Raw genomic sequence first — 15,912 nt, forward strand, 5'->3', positions numbered from 1 at the left:
GACTCGGGGGGCCTTCCTGCAGGCTGGGGGCGGTCTTTGACCACGTGACCGTCTGAAATGCACCACAGAATTGAAAAATTTAGAATGCAAGGGAGCTTGGTGGTCACTTCATCCAGTCCCCTTGTTTTATAACTAAGGGGGCTCATTCACAGAGGCCACATCCTCTGTCTTAGAGGCATGCAGCAGGCATTCAGAGCTGGGGTGTCAGACAGAGCTCTGGGTTAACTGACAGGAAGAGCCACCATCTCCTGAGCGCCCGCCCTGCCTCTGACCTCGTTCCAAGTCATGTATGTGGGTTGGAGCCACATGATGCTCTAGTGAGTCACTTATTCTTGTTCTCTCCATTCTACAGATGAGGAAACTGAGACACTGGGGCTTTAAGCAACACACCCAAGTTTCTACTTCATTACTAAGTACCAGAGCCAAGATTTGAACCCAGGCAGCCTGGCCCCAGGGCCAATGGCCCCAGTTATCATGCAACCTTCCCGTACACTGTCCAGCCCTACCCAAGCACCAGGTGACTAGTGATGGATTTCAGGCCACCAGGTAGGCCTCCTCCAGTCCCCAGGACTGTCCCTAGGGTCACTTGTCACACACCTGCCAAAAGAGGCCACGCCATGCACCCAGCTACTTTGATTCTGTCGGGAGAACAGCACTCAGGTGTTTATGACCCAGAGGGCACACGGGCAGAGGGTGCAGGGCCTGTGGGTACCCAGCCTGCTGTGCTTGTGGCTGGGGGCCCGGAGGGTTCAGGGAGGGATCGAATCGAGCTACACCCTGGAGGAGGCAGACTGTTGATGGGGGGCCAGGCGCACAGCTCAGGAGTGGCCTCAGGGGTGAGAAGGTGACTCTCCCCACTCACCTGTGCTTGTCCCTTCTCACCAGGCCTCCCCTTCTTCCTCACGAAGCCACCACTCCCTTCTGGATGCGCTTGTGACTTGGCTCAGCAGGGAGCAGCGAAAGGCTGAGATGCTGTCGCGGCAGGACGACTCAGCAAGGGCGGGGAAGAGAGTATGTGGAGCTGGAGCACGTTGGGAGGGAGCTTCAAGCCAGGGATGCTGGTGGGCAATTAAGACGCAACCGGGGTGGGGGCAGGGTCCAAGGAGGACATTGCCGTGTGGGAGCCGGTTCCCCACCCTTTCCTGCATCTTAGAGGAGGCCCGCTAAGTCAGCCTCCCCCTGGGCTGCTGCAGCCTCGTGCCAGACCCCCTTCCCTCAGGTCCTGCAACCGCTGCCCCTGCGTCTGTGCCTGCAGCGGGCAGCCCTTGGGGGGCTGGTTCGTAGAAGATGCGGACAATGTCCTGCAAAGACCTGAGCCTCCCACTTCGGGATTTATGTTTTCCATGGGAGCCTAACGAGGGAGGGACTCAGAGGCTGGGCCTTGACTTTCCTGAGAAAGGCGCAGGCTCTCTCTGAGGCTAATCACCAGCTCTTATACAGGCCAGCAGCTTCCAGCCTTGGCACCCCCACCAGGGCTCTGCTGGAGGGGGTCTCCAAGCTGTGCCTCTAAGGCCCTTTGTTAAGTCCTTGCCCAGGAAACCACAAACACAGTCACCAGGTTCCCACGACCGCAGGTTGCCGGGGCCGAGGGTCACATCGCCCTCTGCCTCCCACCAGCCCCGAGCCGCTGGGGGTCTGCGGGGGCATCGGAAGGGCCACATTCTCTCTGAAGGCGCTGGGGGACTCCCTCCCTATGTGCCCGTGTCTCTGACCCCAGTTTGTCCTTTCCATAAGGACACCAGTCCTGCTGGGCCAGGGCCCCAACCTACTCCAGTGTGGGCTCAGCCTGACTTAGCTGACTCCATCTGCGATGACTCCGTTTCCAAGTAAGGTCCCATTCCGAGGCTCTGGGGGTTCGGACTCCCACACACGGATTTTGTGGGGAGCGGGACACAGCTCAGCCCCTAACAGCTGCTTTCTGGTGTTCTACAAGTGCTAACCGAGGTACTGGAATTGAAGAAGTTCTTTCAAAGGCCATTTGAATGTGAGTTATGACTTGAGTTTCCTTCTCCAATAAGCTTTGAGGAGCGACCGCTTACCTTCTCCACAACTTCGTGAACACATCTCAGGGTTGGGAGTCTGTGCAAGTGTTAGTGTGATGCGGGCCTGGGTAGGGCCTCTCTCGCCTGGTTTCTAGGAAACTAAGGGAGATGGGCCAAAGAGAAGCCCCAGGGTAGACCCCAGCCCCTGGGAAGCTTCGGAGTGGCCACCATGGGGTGGCAGAGTCGCCCATCAGAGGAGGTGTCATGACCCATGGACCCATCAAGCAAAGGGGAGGTCAGTCACTGACCACCTGGGGATACAGGAATCATTTGGTCGTCATGTGGCCAGAGGAGGCTCAGCTCACCTTGGCCTTGAAGGACGCCCCAGGTGAGGGGGCTGGGGGAGCCAGCTCTGCGGCAGGGAAACGTGCACGGACACCTCAGCTGTGCGGACGTTCATTTACGTCGCCAGTATCTCTTGGGCAACTGCTGGGTATCAAGCTCTGGGCAGGACCCTGAAGAGGAAAGTGCATTTGTTCCCTAAGCTGCAGGAGCAAAGGACCCCCATGTGGGCAGGTTAAATGACAGACAGTCATTGTCTCACAGTTCTGAGGCCAGAGGTTGTGACCCAGGTGTTAGCTGGGCTGGTTCCTTCTGCGGGGAGGGAGGGAGGATCTGTCGCGAGCCCCTCTCCAGGCTCCTGGCGTTGCTGGCCACCGTGGGTGTTGTTCCGCGGCCCTTTGGTTTGTAGAATTGTCACCCCAGGCTCTGCCTCCATCTTCATGTGGCATTTTCTCTACGTGCTTCTCTGAGAACAGATTTCCCCCTTTGGTAAGGACACAGTCAGGTTAGTTTAGGGCCCACGCTAATCTCATGTCAACCTGATCACCTGCAAAGACCCCACCTCCAGATAAGGGCAGAGCCACAGGTGCCAAGTGTTAGGACTTCGACTTCCTTTTTGGGGGGCGGGGAGACGAAATTCAACCTACAACAGAAAGTAAAAGGCTAGGACCCCCGCCCCAAGGGAGTTCTCAGCTATAGCTCGAGGCAGGAAATTCTCGTCAGGAAGGGTGGAGAGAAAGTTCAGAAAGGGGCACACAGGCCGTGCAGTAGACAGAAGATAGACTGGATTCACACGGTCAGCCCTCGAGGCTGCGGCTCTCTCCCTGAGGTCCAGGACCCCGAAGGATGCTGGAGTCGCTTCCACATCCCACTCTCCTTTTGACTTCAGGTGGGAGGGGCGGTCTCCAGGGATGTATTACTTCCAACTGCCTTGCCTGCCAGCGCCCAGCCCGTGAGTCCTCCGGGGGATGGAGAGTGACCCACCTGGAGGGGCCCCTCCTCCCGGCACTTGCTGTGTCCAGCGGGGCTCTGGGCCTTCCGCCTGCCCGTCCCACCGTGCTCCTGGAATAACTTTGTCAAAACACAGGGTCGCTGATTGAGGCTGATTTACCAGCTCAGAAATAGTCCTTGATGGAAGGGAGACCTCAACCACCTCCCTCTAAAGAGAGAAATCTCCTTGCCAGTTGGCAAATGAATAAAAAAAAGAAAAAGAAAAAGAAAAAACAAATGTTTGTATCAAAATAGTTACACAAGGGTAATAAGAATCGCCATTTCAATTAGACCGAAACCTAATTGTAAAAGGGGCCAGGAGGGTTTCCCTCTCCTGAGCAGGCACGGCTGGCCTCCCGCTTGTGGGGTACCTGGTCACCCAGCCGCCCGCCCCCAGGAGTGGTCAGCGGAGACCCTGGCTGAGTTTTCTTCTCTTTTACTCCTTTCTTCTGCTCCCATCCTCCACCCCCTCCTGTGTTTTTTCCAGGACAAAAGCACAAAAAGCAGCAGAGAACGTGGGCTTTCTCAGGCTCTGAGCCCTCAAATGACAGCTCTCAGCTCACCAGCCACGGACACTTTGGGGGTTTGGGCGACTGTAGTAAGTGGGGGTGACCATGTGACCCGATGGTGGTGGAGGAAGGAGCCCGTGTGAACAGTGCCTGGAGGGCGTCCGGCCCCTTCCAAGGGCTTCTCCCAGACCACTCGTTTAATCAGGCCCATCCTGTTTCCTCCTGTCACTTAGCGAAACATAACAGTTATCAGAATTTTAAAATGATGTCCTATTTATTGGTTTGCTTGTTATTGCCTATTATTACTCACTAGACTGTAGGCCCTCGGGGGAGAGGGGCCGTGTCCTCCTTTCACACAGAGCCTGGCAAACAGCAGGCCCACAACAGAATGAATGAGAAGAGAGTTTTGTCAGATGAATGTCACGGGAGGCCACTGTCCCCAACCCAAGCCCCTCTACGCCTTCCCCTGTTAGTCTTGGCCAGGTCTCCACTTGACCAAGTGCCCAGGCAGGAAAGTCTCTAATTCAGGCCTTAAAGGGGAAGCACCACATTTTTGACAGCATTATTTTGCAGTATGCAGAATTTACAGCCATAAACACTTTCAAACGGCGCTGACTCTGGGCCAGATCCCTGATTTCCGATGCCTCACCAGTGTCACGAGTGGTTCCAATTCCAGGCTCTGGAGTCAGATCCTTACCCTCTGACTAACTGTGTGAACTTGGGAAACGTGCTCAGGCTCTCTGTGTCTCGGTTTCCACATCTGTAAAATGGGGATTCAACACTCACGCTGGTAGGAGAGTCGAGAGGAGAGGGAAATGTGTTAAGTTGCTCAGAACAGGGTCTGGCAATACATGATAAAAATAATAAAAAAAAATTAGATAATCCATCATGTAAAAATGTTGATAACCATTATGTTTCGATAAGCGACAGGAGAGCATGGGATGGGGCCTGATTGAGCGGTGTGGTCAGGGGAGGCCAGACCTGGGAATTAAAGAGGTGCAGGAGGCAGGGGTGGCCCTGGCAGGGAGGATGGGGGTGCCCCGAGCAGTGGGGAGAGCCTGGCAAAGCCCCTGAGATGCGAGATGCGGGGGAGTCTGCGGGAGCGGTGGCTTGAGTGCAGTTGGGGAGCGGGGCTGCCTCCTGCCTGGTCTGGTTTATCCTCCGTCTCTGGTCAGGGCGCCGTGAACCTTATTTCTAGGAGGATCTTTAAGGAGAGAGAAAGAGCACAAACGTCTTTATCATCCGGTTTCGCTTTCCGAATTCCGCCCTGTTTTCCCGATGAGAAAACAGAGACCCCAGGCTTGGAGAAGGTTGGTGAGGAGCCGCAGAGGGACTTTGAAGTAAGGCTTAGAGGTGAACTGGTGACCGTCCTCCCGACGATCACCTTGCAGGAACTGTCTTGTTTTCACTCTAATTTTTTATCCTTGTGACACATGTAATGAATTTTAGAATCAAATCATTTCACACGGCTGTCAGTGAGAAACAGGGTCCTGTCCCCCTTCCCACACCGGACTCCTGCTCCGCAGAGGCAGCCACCGCCAGCTGTCTTAGCAGGTTCTTCTGCGGTTCACCTTTCTAGCTCTACAACCTGCCACACGCGTACACGTGCACATAGGTATGTGTATGTGTACACAGTTGACCCTTGAACAACATGGGTTTGAACTACGTGAGTCCACTTACACTTGGGTTTTTTTCAGTAGTAAATACCACAGCACGACGTGAGCTGCAGTTGGTTGAAACTGTGAATGTGGCACTGTGTCTATAAAGGACGAGCTGTAAAGTTGTCTGTGGATTTTTGATGGCATGGAGGGTCACTTTATATATATGTATGTATATATACACACAGATATGCATCTTAACATATAATGTCTCTTTCTGGGGGCAGGGGATCATACAGATACATTGGATCTATCATCCGTCTGAGTTGGAGCTGTTATAACGTAACACCATAGACTGGGTGGTTTATAAATAACAGAAATGTATTTTTCACAGCTCTGGGGGCTTGAAGTCCAAGACCAGGGTGCCAGCGTGGTGGGTTCTGATGGGGGTGGGGTTCTTTTAGGCTGCAGACTGCTGACTGTGTGTTCTCACGTGACGGAGAGAGCAGCTAGCTCTTTGCCTTCTTCTTATAAGGACACTAGTCCCACTTGTGAGGCGCCAGTTTCATACCTAATCATGTCCCGAAGGCCCCCCCTCCAGTTCCATCACACTGGGGGTTGGGTTTCAACATACGAATTTTGAGGGGGACACATTCAGTCCATCACTCTATCACCTTCCTTCCTTCCTTCTTTTCTTCTTTCTTTCCTTCTTTCCTTCTTTCTTTCCTTCCTTCCTTTTTTCCTTTCTTCCTTCCTTTTTTCCTTCAGTTCTTTCTTCCTTTTTTCCTTCTTCCTTCCTTCCTTTCTTTCTTTTTTTCTTTCTTTCTTTCTTTCTTTCTTTCTTTCTTTCTTTCTTTCTTTCTTTCTTTCTTTCTTTCTTTCTTTCTTTCTTTCTCTCTTTCTCTCTTTCTCTCTTTCTCTCTTTCTCTCTTTCTCTCTTTCCTTCTTTCTTACTGGTTTGGTCTCTCTGGAGAGCCCTGTCAAATACACTAGGTATGTGACTTTGTGCAGACTACTTGTTCATTTTGGGCTTCAGTTTCTTTGTTGGTGAAGTGGCTCTAGTAGAATTTATCTCATATACCTGATTTGAGAATTAAATTAGATCAAGCCCATTAAATACTCGGCACAGTGCCTGGCACATGAAAATACTGAATAAAGCATTTTTAATAGTCGTTGCCATACTTTCTCATATCTAAGGCATCACTCCTTCGTTGGATGCACTGTTTATTTTTACGCACTGCTAAGACAGAAAAAGAGGCTGCCACTGAATTGTAGGAACACATCAACTGGAAGATGCGTTCTGATTTCCAAAGATGCTAAAATAAACAAGCAGCTCAGAATGCAGTTTGTCTCATTCATATTCTTACTGACGGCACCGTACAACCTCTTTGCCCTCTGCTGAGTCATTTGTAAAATAAAATTCATGCAAGTCTGGTTGGAGTGGAGTGAGATGGTTTGTGCGGGTGGTTTATAGAAGTTAGTCCGTAGTTATCTCTCTATCTAGAACTGTGGTCCTTCATGCAAAGGGCGAGGGAGAACAGGACCAACACTGACCAAGGCCTTCTTGGTGGGACTAATATACACCCATTTTACAGATGGGAAAACAGAGACTCATAGAGAGTAAATAACTTGCCCCTGATCAGATACTCCTAAGTTTTGAGCTATTATTTGAATACAAGCCCATCAGAGTTCAAATCTGTCTTCAAGCAACTAGCTTGGTGACTTGGCTTCCCTTGGTCCTACTGAGACTTGTGTCTGCAGGCCAGCACTCTGGGTTTTCCTCCCCCCCCCCCGGAACTGCTCCTCTGTCAAGGCCCTTTGGGCTCGTCTGCGTGTTAGGAGGACCCCAGGCTCAGCCCAGCTGGTTCTGCCACTTACTCCTTGCACGACCCCAGGCAAACCCTGGTCCTCCATCCAAAGGACCCAACCATGGTCCCTGGCACTCAGGTCGCTGTGAGGATTTAGTCACACCAAAGGCAGGATTTCCAAATAGGAAGCTGAGCTTGTTCTGAGTCTGCTGGGGGACTTCAGGCAAGTCACAGACGCTTAGAAGCCATAGCATCCTCCTTTGTGGTTCCTGGCACGCTCTCTGGTGAAGCAGTGCGGCTGTCTGGCAGGCTGAGGTGTTACACAGCGACCAGGAACCACCGCTGTTCTGGGAGGTGTGGGGACTTCAGAGCTGGCCCCGTCTCCAACCTGCTTAATCAGCTGTGCTTCAGAGGGTCCACTTGGGAAGAGAAGAAATTACATGAACGGTAAAAACTGTCCTCTTGGCAATGGGCGGGCACTTAGGGAGACACACAGGAATCCAGGCACGGAGAGCCTCCTAGAACATAGAACACAGCCCCCTCGAGCCTCCGGAACTCCTTTGGTCAATGTCCGTCTGTTGTCAGTGTCCAGGTCAGTGGTAATATGGTGACGATCACGGCGGTAGTAACGGTGGTCACGCGTGTTTCCTAGATACCAAGGGCTTCAGACGCATTGACCCGCCCCCTTACTTCTCACACCAGTCCTGTGCGGCAGGTTCCCACGTTGCTCCCAGTTTACAGGTGGGCAACGTGGGATGCTGTGAGTGTGGGTAACTCTTCATAAAGCCATTCAGCGACTTCTTGGCTGGCCTGGCATTTAAACGTGGTTGTGCCTAGGTTTCTGATCACAAGGCAATTTTGTCTTTTATTGCTGGTATATTTTAAAAAATTCATTCATTTTTTTAATGTCAGAATAGACCATGGGCTCAAATTAATTTATTCAATGGTTTATAACCCATTACTCTCACTATTTAGTTCATTGCTCAGCGATCCAGGATTTGGCCAGGAGGAGACTTTCAACATCTCTTCTTTCTTCAAGCACTTTCTTACCTTTTGGCACAATTAAGCATTCCAGGCTCATCTTATACATTGTCTGCCCAGTACCTGAGATCAGCCCTTTTTCTATGGAGCCTTGGTTCCTTCCAGGGGATAATGGTATTTAGAAGCCAAGATCTGAGTGCTTACTGCTTCTAGGGCATCACCCTTCTAGACCCTCTCAGCCCATTTCTAAATACTTCATGGACAAGGAGAGAGCACAGCCCTTCCTGGGGTTGACAATTCTCGACGCAGTGTCATTTCAATTTTACCATCAGAAAAAAAGCTTCCGAAGGAGCCGTAGGACCCCCAAGACCCTCTCAATCCCACCAATGCTTACTTCTTCATGTTCAAGACTTACCAGAGGGTGTGAGCCAATGCTTGTCATTCTCTGCCTTAAGCTGCTCCGTGAGACCCCGACATTCTAGGAGGGAGTAGGAAGGTGGGGGGAAGATCCTAAAGAGTGCCTGGGTTTGTTGTGAGCAGGCAGCAGCCTCTGCCTTGGGTGTGTTGGTGCCAGCTCCTTCCCTCTCTCCCTTCCTCTGCCTCATGGGCCCTAAGTTTTGTGGACTGTCTCTGGGACACAGCAATAAACAAGGCAGAAGAGAGCTTTGCCCTGAAGTAGCTGACATTCCAGATGGAGAGACAGACAATCCAGAAATAAGCAGTAAACAAATTCTACAAATCGAGATGTGTGCTTGGAGGGGAAAAGAGGGGGCCCTGGGATGCAGACAGTTGGGGGAAGTGGTGGTGGTGGTGGAGATGCAGCTCGACTTAGAAAATGATCTAAGAAGACCTCTCTGAGGCAGAGACCTGGAGGATGGCAGGGAGCCACAGGGAAAGCGTGGGAAGAGCATTGCGAGGAGAGGGAAAGGCATGTGAGGACGCCCAGAGGTGGGCAGAGCTCTGAGTATTCCAGCAATGGACAGGGGGCTGGGGAGGCTGGCGTGGTGAGTGACAGGGCGGGGGACACAGCATGAAGACGGGTCACACGGAACTCAGGAATCACTGCAGTGGTTTGTGTTTGGACAGTACAGAAACCCCGAGAATGGGGAAGCACATCTGGTAACTGAAAAGATGAAAAAAGTAGTAATAAAGTGCTCATTCGCAGGCAGGCAAAATGAAGACGATGGATGATGGCCAGGCCAACCATATGCACTTGGCCAACAGAATTAATCATGTTCAGTACGGCACAAAACAAGAGCGACAGGCACAATAAAACATTTAAAGACGAGAGTGGATTTTAATGCTAGGAGTAGTCTAAAACAATATGAAAATGATGATAGCCACATTGGCCCTGTGAATGTAGAATCCAAATAGGACACAGATTAAAGTCATAAATAATATTTAATTTGTGATACCAATGCATTCTCAAAAGTCATATTGATGAAAAAAGTTATTAGAATGAATCAAATGAAGACTCTCGTATGTCAGGAATATTTAGTACACTGGAGAAATGCTAGCAGAAAAAAAAATCCATAACACAATGTATGAGTTGGAAATTGGATGAGAACATTATGATTTTCAACTTGCATTTATCGAGCAAACGCGGACTGTATTTCCAGGGCCATTTAGCTAGATTAGAATAAATAAGGGAAGACTGATTTTTAAGAACTTGTGATTAATGACACGCGGTTCCTTTAAAGTAGTTTTGTAAATACTCTATCCTGGAGATATTTTGTACTCTCATCTGTTACGGAGCCTCCAGCTACAGGGCTTGAGGGACCTTGTTTTGCTGTCACTAACGGTTTCTCCTATGCATCGTAGTTTTATGAACTTGGATCTTAAATTCAGGGAGTGTACCTTGTACGTTGCAGGCACTGAACTGGGAGAAGCAATGAGGGGTGCCAAAAAAGAGAGGCGAATTGTAAAAGAGCAGCTATTAATTTGCGAAATATTAAGTATGATTATGGGGAATGTTGAGAAGAAAGGCTGAATGTGGAGAGGGTGGAGGGAACAAGCAGAGCAAAAGGAGAGGGTGATTACGATGCGAATGAGAAACACCAGTAAAAATGTCAGTGTTGGGGGAGGGGCTGTCCATCTGGGTCCACGAGTCCACCTGACAAGTGACGTGGATCACGGCTTTATAAAAGAACCAGAAATGCACACGAGGGTTTCCCTAAGAACATACTGTGTTCTGTTCCAGTGAACGGAACAATGGTGTTCTGTAAATAATGCTGGGGCATGACTGCTCCAAAGGGCGCCACTGAATGAGCTTTCCCCAACCCCAAGCTAAAAGGACTCTGAAGGCTTTGTGTAAACCTACAATATGCACTCGGTGTGGCCAACCCTCGGAGGTAGTACCACTGACTTTGCAGAGTCAGTTGGCCAAGAATTAGAAACCGATAATGGACCTTGCTGTTTATCTGTTTTATATACAGTATGTATAACTATGAATCCTGAACTCCTAATTTATCCCTACCCCCTCCACTTGGTAACCACAAGTTTGTTTTCTATGTCGGTGAGTCTGTTTCTGTTTTGTAAATAAATTCATTTGCATCATTTTTTAAATTCCACATAGAAGTGATACCATATAGTATTTGTCTTTCTCTGTCTGACTTCCTTCACTTAGTGTGATCATCTCTAGTTCCATCTATGTTGTTGCAAATGGCATTATTGAACTATATTCAATATCTTTAATGATCTCTAGTGGAAAAGAATCTGAAAAAGAATATATACATGTATATATACATGAATCACTTTGCTGCACACAAGAAGCTAACACAACCTTGTAAATCGACTATTCTTCAATTTTAAAAAATGGTGAGAAACATCTTCTTTGACTCCAAAGAGAACACCTTATGGGATGCGATCATGGTTGTTCTGTCTCTGGGATGGTCGCAGCCTTCCCAGAGGTCATGAGCTCCCACCAGTCTCTCTTCGAGGCGGTGGGCTCTGGGCAGCCACAGCCCTTCCTCTTGCTTCTTCATTTATTTGAAGATGCTTGCTGGTCTGGCTTTTTCCACCGACATTCCAAACGGGTCCTTCTTGTACTCACCTCAGCCCCACCTGAGACCCATCAGTCAGCCAGTCCTGCTGAGTCCACTGCCCGAGCTGCCTCCCCTTCGGGTGCCTCTTCTGCAGACTCCCAACACCCGACTCCATCATTCTCCCCTGCGGACTGATTTCGCCTCCTGGCTGGCCTGACTCCAGCCTCCCCTCCTCTCATCCATCTCTGGAGGCAGCCCGAGTGATCTTCCTTAACTGCACGTCAGATTCCATCAGTGTCCTCCTCAAAACCCTTTTAGTGGCTCCCTAGGGCAGTGTTCTTCAACCTTTAAAAAAAATGCTCCATGTACTGGTTTGATAAATGACAATAATATCTACTCTTTATCATTAGCGACAATTCCTATTTATCAAGCACCTCCTGTGTGCCGGGCCCCGTGCTTGCATCCATGTGTTTAACCCTCACCATAACCCTCATGTGCCTCCCACATCACAGGTGAGGAAGCATCTTGCTGGAGGTGAGGTCCTGCAGCTGGCCCTAGACCTGGGTCTGAGTGGGGCTGCTCAGCTTCTCTGCTGCACTGAGCTCTCTCCTGCCCCTTCACGTTCTGACACCTCTCCAGGGCACCGGTGCTCCCTCCGTGGCAGGACACCTGCCTTCCTGCCCACACGTATATTGCATTGCTTTGGGGGTCGTTGCCCTGGGTCTGGAGGATAGACTCCAGCATCCTTCCTGTGATTCACAGGCCATTCATGGTCGACCCCGGCTTCCACTTCCATCCATCCATTCTACTGGTCCTGTTCCCTGCCCTTCTGCTTTGGGTTTCCTTCCCTCACCTCTTCGGAGACTCAGCATAAGCATCGCCTCTTCCAGGAAGCCCTCCCTCACACCCTAGTTTGGATCAGGGGTCCCTCCTGAGCTACACCATGACCTCCACCCTCTATTACAGCTCTCACCAACCAGCTGTATTCCTCTTTCTCCTGCTCTAAACTGTGAGTTCCTAGAGGGAGCAGATCACATCCCATTTGTTTATTCATTTATTCACTCAACAAATGTTTATCGAGCTCCTTCTATATGATAAGTGCTATTAACACAATTTTTAAAAGAAAAAGGAGAGATTCGCTTGGAGGAACACAAATCTCATGTAATGAGACCCCAGGAACCCTCTGCTGGGATTTCAGGTTGGAAGTTTTGAGCCGCAGAGGAAGGGTCCAGTGAAGGACTGGACTATACCCTTCTCAGTACATTTGTGGCCAGAGCCCAACCTCCGGGACCAGCCCCAGCTCTGGCCAGAGTGCCCCGTGGAGAGTTCAGAGCTGCTGAGGAGACTGCTTACGTGTTGAGGAGACACGTGGAGTGAGCCACACGTGGGACTGTACATTTCTGGTAGCCACATAAAAAAAAGAAATAAATTTTAGTAATGTATTTTATTTAACACAATTGTCCAAAATATTATCATTTCAATATATGGAATCAATATCAAAATGACTAGTGCGACATTGTACACTTTTGGGGGTGCTAAGGCTTTGAAATCCGATGAGTGTGTAATGCTGGCATCTTGATTTGGACTGGCCGTACCATAGCCTCCTGCAGCCCGGGGCTCCTGTAGTGGACAGGACAGGTTAGAAGGCCACAGAACAGAACCCGGGTTGGGTTCTGGGAGGAAAGAGAGGCCTCTCCCCTCCCCCGGCTCCTTCCCTTCTTTGTTACTTCCCATGGTGAGGGTGTGCCAATTAAAAATTAATTTTGAAAGTTGCTCCCATGTCACAAACTCCTCGGGGGCAAGTGTCTGTGCCCAAGGCTCTGCAGGAGGCAGGGGCAGGCCGTCTCAGCCAGGCTGCTGCAGCTGCATTCTGCCAAAGTTGGTGGATTTTTTTTCTCCTTCTCCATCTTCCTTTGCTTTGCTTATCGGAGAGGGAATTAAATGCAAAGGAGACCAGGGGCGCTTACAGCTGTGGCCCCACACAGATCCCACACAAACCAATTGTGAGGAAAATTCTCCTGACAGCATCACCAGAATGAAACGGGACTTGATAGCCTGCAGTCCCTTCTAAAACAAGGAGAGCATGTATTCCCTGGTGTCACTGCTGCTCCCTCCCTGCCTGTGCCTGTGGCAGACATCAATAATCAATCTCTACTCTCTTTCCAATGCAGTTTTTCTCTGCGTTCCCCATTCTCCCCTAGGCAGATGATCCCAGTGGACTGGAGTCAGCCCCCAGCCTAATCTGGTTCGCTCTCTCTGCTCTAGGAGAGGGCCCCAGCTGGTCTTTCCAACTTCTCATTGTTCCTGTCTCCCCAAGGGCCTCACAATTCTGCAGCATCAAATGATTCTTCATTCTCTTGAGCACCCAAGGGTGCTGTATACGGTTGGGCAGGTTGCTCATTGTGAAAGGGCTCCCAGCCACAGGGGGAGGAGAGCATGACATCCAGCCCAGTGCCCGCTCCCCAGTCTGTACTCCTTGGACTGAGGAGGGGCAGACTGGGCTCAGGGCGCCTCTGTCTCGTCCGCACAAAGGCATCCTCTGTGCTAGTAGTGGCCTGCGAACAGCCAGTCTCCAGGCCTTTGTGCAGTTCCTTCTGCCTGGGCTGCCCTTTCCTTACCAATGTGTCTTCTTTGAAGTCCTGCCCTAATTCCTCAAACCCGTCCAGGTCTAGCAGTAAGCACTCTAACTTCCCATGTCTCTCACAGCTCAGCTCAGTCATTCTTTTTTTTTTTTTTAATTGAAGTATAGTCAGTTTGCAATGTTGTGTTAATTTCTGGTAGAGATTCAGTTATACATATATATATTCCTTTTCATGTTCTTTTTGTACTTTTTTCATATTCTTTTTCATTATTCAGCTCATTCTTATAGAAGAAGCATGTGTGGGCAGTTGTCCACGTGGAGTGGTGAACTTGAGCCTGCAGGCCGTGTCTAGTTGTTCTCTGTATCCCCCAGGGCCCAGCCTGGGACCCGGCAAAAGTGCACTGACTCGACCTCACAAGGCATTTCTATTGAAGTTGTAAGACAGGACAGGCCCCGGCAGCTGATAAGACGGCCGGGGCGAGGCTCTGAATACTTCCTATGTTCTATCTCATTTAACGTTTGCAGCAACACCCTGAGCTGGGAGCTGCAATTGCCACCCGGGCCTGTGGATGGGGACGAGGCACTGAGAGGCGGAGACCCGGCCCCCGGCGTAGGGCTGGGTGTGGGACAGGCTTTCCACCCTGGGCCCCGGCTCACCACTCTCCCTGCAGAGCTGCCAGGACACTGACGTTTCTGCTTTCCTGTGACCACGATGCACGCGGAGGGGGCTGTAGTCACCAACAGTGATAATGGCAAGACGGCAGCATCTGGTTCCAAGGGCCACTCCCTCCATGCCAGGGACCTAAGCGCCCCCGAGCGGCCTCAGTTACGTGCGCAGCTCTGAGTCAGATGCTCTGCGCGTGTCTCAAAGCAGGTGCTTTTATATAACTGCCGCCGCCCCAGCTTAGTAAGCTAAGGCCCAAGGCCCTCCCAGCAAGTGCCAGAGGCAGGATTCCCCTGGGAGGCCTGGCTTCAGGGCTTCTGGCTCCAAGCCCTGCTGCCTCTCCAAGGCCCCTTTCACGGGGTTGGGGGGTCTGGGCTGTTCCCACCTTCCAAGATCCAAGCCAAACCCCTGGGGAATGTAGCGTAGCCTACTGGGTGGGCCTCTGGGCCCTGGTGGCAGCAGGCCTGGTGGGAATCCCTGCTGTGCCACCCACCCGCTGAGAGCCGTGGGTGCGTTGCCTAACTTCTCTGTGCCTCAGTCTCCCCAGCTGTAAAGTGGGCGCAGGGCTAGAACCTGCTGCCATGGTCATTACAGGGACTGAAGGAGACCAGGCATCCATGTGCTTGGTGCCTAAGTCCTCAAGACACGCTAACCTCTGAGGCTGAGAGGAGGGGGCCGGGCTTTGGGGTCAGACCTGCTGGGGCACAAATCACTCACCCTCTTAGCCTCAGTTTCCTCATCTGCAGAGTGGGCATGAGCCTCTACCTGGGATCTGCTCCTGATATTCCACAGACACGTGGAATTCCAGCCATGTGACAGCCCTGTGCTGGGTGTTGGGGACTCGGCCTTCAACTAGGGCCTGCCCCACTCCCAGGAGGCCTGGGGTCGAGCCCAGAGGGACTGAACCTGTGGTCCTTGCACCTCAAGGCTTCCCACATGGCTTTAGGGGGGTTTACAAACCTGCAGACCTGCAAGCAGGTAACTTTTCCTGAATAGAGGGTCTGGACTTTCATTGGATTTCCAAGCAGAGCCTCATCTAAAAAGCCAGTGGTGCCCAAAGTGAAGAGGGTTGCTGAGTCGAGTCCTGGTGGGTCCTGCATTTGTGGGGGGGCCTAGCCTTGTGGGCCTGCCAGTCTCTCACTGGGTCACCTGCTCAGTCACAGAGCAGGGGCCAGGTTGGCCGAGTGGCCCGATCAGCGTGGTGTGCACTGGGACCCCAGGCCCGATGGCGGGGAGGCAGGCGTGGGGACCTGTGCAGGGTGAGTGCGAGTCGCCCCAGATCCCCTCCATGCTGCCGGCCCTCCTCGCCACAGCCGCAGAAAGAGCTTGGGGGGAAAACACATTCCTAAATAAATAATAAATACAGGCAGGAGAAATCATATAGGAAGTGTTCACCTTGTTTGGAACTTTTGACAGGCCTGCTCTGCCAGCTCTGGGCTGTCTCTGTCTCTCCCAATTACTGCCTCTGCCTTC

The sequence above is a fragment of the Camelus ferus genome, chromosome 6, assembly GCF_009834535.1.
Source record: "Camelus ferus isolate YT-003-E chromosome 6, BCGSAC_Cfer_1.0, whole genome shotgun sequence".
Classification (NCBI taxonomy): domain Eukaryota; kingdom Metazoa; phylum Chordata; class Mammalia; order Artiodactyla; family Camelidae; genus Camelus; species Camelus ferus.